The sequence below is a fragment of the Myodes glareolus genome, chromosome 16, assembly GCF_982192425.1.
Source record: "Myodes glareolus chromosome 16, mMyoGla1.1, whole genome shotgun sequence".
In the NCBI taxonomy this organism is placed as follows: Eukaryota; Metazoa; Chordata; class Mammalia; order Rodentia; family Cricetidae; genus Myodes; species Myodes glareolus.
In genome coordinates this window covers 40141555-40147412 of record NC_142041.1, presented here as the reverse complement: position 1 = coordinate 40147412, position 5858 = coordinate 40141555, and the positions used below count along the sequence as shown (strand labels likewise).

Genomic DNA, 5858 nt, shown 5'->3' with positions numbered 1-5858 from the left:
GGCAAAATAGGGTATTGGAAGCGGTGGTCTGATAGCATTGCTTCCCAGGCTCAGAGGGGTCTCCCTCAGGGTTTGTCGATGGCATTGTTTGCCCTCCTGGGTCTAGCTTTCAACGGTCTGGTTGTAGATGCTAGTCAGTGGGTGGAGTCCCAGGTACTATCAGTTTCTTGTGTTCCTTCAGGGTACAGGAAGCAAATGCTGGCCCTACTCCCTGTGACCCTTTCCTCTGTCAGATGCACTGTTGTCAGTGTGCAAATCCCCTGTAGGTATAATGTACCCTTGTAGATACAAAATTGTCAGGGGCCGTGAGAGTTACAGCAGGTGACATCTAGTGTCCAGATGTCAACCCACCAGGAGTGACTCTCTGATGGAGGTTAATGCTGTTTAGACAAGGCCTGCAAGACCATCAACTCTAAAAACTGCTCACTTTGGCTAAAGCAGGTTGGTGTCTCCCCAATAACTGCAGTGTAGCGTGTCATCTCATGTGATGTGTGTATGTCATCTCATGTGATGTGTGTATGTAATCTCATGATTGCATCTCAATCTTATGGGCACGTAGATCTGTGGGTGTTCAGGAATATGACTTTCATTTATCTGTATAATTTATAGATTATATTCTGGGACATGTTTCATAACTGGATCTGTTTGTCCCATGAAGACTGTGGTTGCTTAAAAACCTGCTTTGGGGCTGGAGGGATGACTCAGAGGTTAAGAGCACTGCTTGCTCTTCCAAAGGTCCTGTGTTCAATTCCCAGCAACGACATGGTGGTTCACAACCATCTGTAATGAGGTCTGGTGCCCTCTTCTGGTCTGCAGGGATACACACAGACAGAATATTGTATACATAATAAATAAATAAGAACAATGACAACCATCATACTATTAAAAAATAGCTTTGTTCCTTTTTACTCAGACTAATATCAAAAAAAAAACCAATTTCTTCCCAATCTAACACAAACTGCACACAGTTAGCTCATTTTTACCTCAGAGCAAGTTCAAGTTAAACTAAAGGCTTTTTGTAACTAGATCATAAGTTTAAAACTTTACAATTATGCAAAAGGTCAGAGCCATAGATGACCAACTATGGTTACTAAGAAAAATACGCCAGTTCTTTGCTTGTCAGTGTGTTAACAAAAGACCCATATCTCAAAGCTTATGTCACTGGGCACTGGACCCTCTGCCCTCTGGTCACAGTCCTGTAACCTTGGACCCTTGTGTTGCCTTGGTAAATGGCTCAGCTCCTTATTGCTTGCTCTAGGAATGGCTTGTGACCAATGAGAGGTAACTCCTGTAGTTTCCTTATCGCTTCAAGGCTTCAAGGAGAGTTTTGAGGCTAGAAAGAAGAAGCTAGGGAGAAGTTAAAAGTAGGACAGGAGACTTAGAACAGAAGAGAACAATAAAGAGACTAGCATGAACAAGTACGGAGTGAGAGATTCATCTTTTTTCCCCTCAGACCCTTTAGCCTTACACTGGCTGTTGATTTCTTTCTGAACCCTGAGAGTGAATTGAGGCTGGCCCTCAATAGCTCTCATTATAGAATACTACATGCAAGTCCCCTGTAGGTAAAAACAACAACAACAACAACAACAACAACAACAACAACAACAAAAAACCACATGCAAGTCCCCTATAGATACAAAGTACCAGTGGCTCTGATGGAAGAGCCTTTCCCTCAGCCTCGCTTGCTTTGCTTGCTAGAGAGCACACAGTCTCACGGGCACTTGCTTTGGGTTTCTTGAGAGGCGGTCATGTGGTGGGGTCTCTTATAAACACCGTCTGGTTTCTGCTCTGTAGAGTGCTGAGGACCCAGGCTGAGGACAGCAGGTGCTGCTCTGGCTGCAGCCTTCCTTCCAGTGAGAACGTCTGCAGTTGTAAGTGCAGTGGGTTGCGTAAGCTCCCTGGCTCTCAAGACTGCTGTGGGTGTTCCCTCTGGGAGAGAGAGCATCTCAGACTGCATCGGCCTCCTCAGGAACAGGTTCCAGACTTTCTATTTTGCTCTGTAAAGCTCTCAGTTTTACTTTTCTAAGCGTGGATAGAAATAGTCAAGCTCAGTCACTTTCTGATGCTGTTTTTCAGTTTTCCCCAGACTACGTCATCGGTCATCTTCCTAAATATCATTTCTATTACGTGCACATACTGATCATAGAGAACTGGGGGGGGGGCACAGATGTGAGGGCTGAGAAGAAGCTGCAGACCTGGCCGAGTCGCAGCTGTACGTCTTCTCAAGTCCGGCAGCCAAAGAAGCATCACTTTTGTCCCCAGCCCTAGTGCAGAGGAGACAGCTAGGAGGGAGAGCATGGTCTTCCTTCCTCTGCCTTCCGGCATGTTTGGATCTCTAGTGTGGAGTCTCTCTAACACTGAGGAGGTCAGCTGGCTTTACTTACTCTGTCCTCAGAGACACATGACACATTAGTCCTCAGATTAATGTTCAGACAAATATCTAGCACTTTATGGTCCCAGTTGACACAAAATTGTTGGAAAAATAACTAACCTATGGGGGGGGGGGAGTCACAGAGCGGGGTAAGGGGCTCAGGGCTGTGGGTGTAGTATAGCGTGAGGTAGCAGTGTGGCACAGAGCAGTCAGGCTGGGCCCCAGTAATAGGGTGGCTTTTAACTAAAGACCTGAAGCAGGTGCAGGAGTGAGTTTAGGGAACTTTAAGGGAGGGGAGTCCTGGACAGAAGGGGCAGCCGGAGATGGGAGCTGTACTGAAGGGCTTGGGATATGACTGGAGCTAGATAGGTGGGAAGAAATAGGACCCTGGGAGAAATGTTGTACACGTGCGTGAACATGCATGTGCGTGTGCATGTGTATATGTGTATGTGTGTATATGTGTGTGAATGCCTGTGTATGTGCGTGCATGTGCACGTGCATGTATGTGCATGTGTATGTGTGTGCATATATATATGTGTGGGCATGTATGTGTGTGCACGTGCATGTGAGTGCATGTGCATGCATGTGTATGTTCATGTTACGTGTGTGTTGTGGGTATGTGGATTTTGAAAACTATTGCACGGACTTATTTATTAACTATTTCAGGCTTTGCTCAATCTGTTCTAGTTCTGAATCTTTGTGAACTCCTGAAACCTTAAATCTCAATGAACAAGCTCTTAAAAGAGTGGACCAGTTTGGGATGTCCAGTGTGTGGCTCCAACATAGGGAACGATGCCCTGCATACCTGTATGTGGGCTCACAGGGGCATGCTGTGGGAGATGGGATCTACGTCTTCAGAGATGCCTGATGGAGGACACAAACAGGTAAAGCCACTTCAGCAAATGATAACTTCTGCAAGAGAGTTTTGGTCCAGAGGAAAGAGATCTCTTCTTGGATAATTATTAATGGAATTAGTCACTGGGGGAAACATCTAGAAAGCCCGGAACAATCCTCCCTGAAACCTGGATTGGACTAAAGGAAATGGTCCAGCTCACAGGGCCTATAAATCCATTTGGGGGCCAGATACACGGCCTTCCAGCCTGGAACAAGAGCTCTATCCCAGACCGCCACACGGTGGAAGGAGAGAATTAATACCCAAAGGCTGTCCTCTGATCTCCACGTTTGCACTGTGGCTTGCTTGCCCCACATATGTGCATATGTGCACACACAAAACTCAAACAAATAAATATTTTAAAAAGTTGTTTCTTTAATTGATACAACTTTCCAGCTAGGTGTGGTGGTGCACAGTGTAGCCCCGCACCCAGGAGACCGCTGCAGGAGAGCAGCGGGTTCAAGAACCACCTGGGCGGTGGAGCAAGGCTCTGCTTTTAAAAGTCAAAAAAGGCGAAGGATTTATACGATCTGACGAAAAACCCTCTTTGCTCGTTGGGCGTTTGTAAGGCAACGTGGATCACCAGCAGCTTGGCTGGAGTCACCTGCGGAAGCTCGGTCAGGGTTCTCGCTCCTGCCGCATTTGCTTGAATGGCCATGACCTGATCCAGAAATACAGATAGAACACGTGCCGTCAGTGTTTCCGTCAGTACTCTATGGACACAAGCTTCATTCAGTTGGACTAAGCGACCTTGAATGGATTTTTCAAGACTCAAAAAACAGATCAATGCCAGTCTTTGTACATAAGAATTAAAAAAAAAGTGAAAAACCGTCTAAATAGATAAATAAATAAAATTATACAATTCCAATGATGGGACTGGGGAGATCAGTGTTCATGAGTGCTTATTTCTCTAGCAGGCCCAGTTCTCAAGGCCAGGTCAGGAAGCCCACAAATCCCTGTGTCTCCAGCTCCAAAGGATCTGATGCCCTCTTTTGGCCTCCAGAGGCTTTGTCCCTCATGTGTCCATCCTCCTACACAGGCAGGCACACATCGACACAATGAAAATGAAAGTAAATCTTCAGAAACGAAACTCCAGTGTGGATTGTAGCTTTGTGACGTACTATCCCTGCTCAAGCTGGGACGTCCTTTTTGTCAGTTTCCTTCTTACTTCTTCAGAATTAGCGAAAACAATACAATGGACAGCTCTGGTGTAAGGGGAGTCATTCATTCATCCGTGGCAGCAGATTCGCAGAGTGAGACTGTCAGGACTGCTCAGGGTTAAGGCGTGGCAAGCACATCGTGGGGCCACCTTTACCGCCCGGAATACAGAGGGAGGCATTTGACGAGCAATAGGCTCCAAACGTCGCGGCAGGCAGTGTCCCGCTATCAGGGGCTGCCAAAGTCAGCGGATCAAGGTGAGGCTGCTGACAACGTAGAGGTTCACATTTGTCTCGTGTTTTAAAAGACAATTTTATACCAGGAGATTATTACCAGCGCCGTCCCGTAGAAGTTATCGATGCCCTGACTTCAGGGGTGACAAACGCCGTTTATGGCGCCTGTCAGGCCGACGGAGTGAAAGCCATTTCTTTCCATTAAGTAGATGGAAAGGAATCTGAGAGATTAGAGGTAGCAGGATCATCACTCCTGGGGGAGGGATGTCAGTCAGAGGATTATCTTGTTAAGAGGGACAAAGACATAGCTTGGGACTGTAACACTGACGGAGTCCAACTGTAAACATAACGTTGCTGAGATTTCGCTCCGCACCTGGAAGGAGGGGAATGGAAACCCCCCCCCCCCATTCAAATCACAAGTAGGTTTCAGTTCTGATCAAAACATTTCACCTCTCTGGAAATTCCTTCCAAAGACCCCAGTGTGTGGGCTCTGGCTGCTCTCTCCGGTGGCACCCACAAATCAAGGTTTTGAACTTTTAAATGACAACTTAAATAGACACACTTATTATTGGAAACATTGCATAAGTTCAGCTCAGGTCTTAAATGTCGTTGGTTGACGTTTATGATCTAATTCGATTTATAATTATTCACAGAAAGGTTAACACTTAATTAAAACACTGCTAGAAATTGCCTCCAAAAAATAAGGCCAGTCTTCGGGCTTTCCTTTGCTTGAAGAGGAGAAGAAATATGCCTCTCGGATCTGTAGGTCACTGGTTAAATACAATCATCTCCGGACCCAGGAAGCTGGAGGCTACAGAAAAACTGCGTGGCTGTTCAGAATTGATGTCTCCAGGTCCCCGGCGGCAGCGGCACCTGTTGAGAACACTCCTGGCAGGAATGGTGACTGGGCTAGTCGCCAGATGTTGGATTCTTTTCCTTTTGTTTTTGCTTGGAAGCCGGTGAAGGTTAAGCTCCAGGCAGATTGCTGGCTTCGCCTTGAGTTAATTACTATGAAGAGAAACACTATTAGTTGTGAGAAGACTTGGAAGGCTAGGGGCTGGAAATACAGAAAGATGGTTTACAGCCTGCTCTCATCTCTCACAAGGAGGAAAGCATCCTATGGCCTAGAAACTACAGTCTAACCCGCTCTTACAAACGAAGATGCTCTGTGAATTCAGTTCTGTTGTTTTAGGCTGACTGGGGA

General features: G+C 46.3%; 1 pseudogene; it reads left to right on the top strand.

The window, feature by feature from the left end:
- Positions 1-1410: 1410 nt before the first annotated feature.
- Positions 1411-4008, top strand: LOC146891460 (small ribosomal subunit protein uS14 pseudogene; annotated as a pseudogene).
- Positions 4009-5858: the final 1850 nt, after the last annotated feature.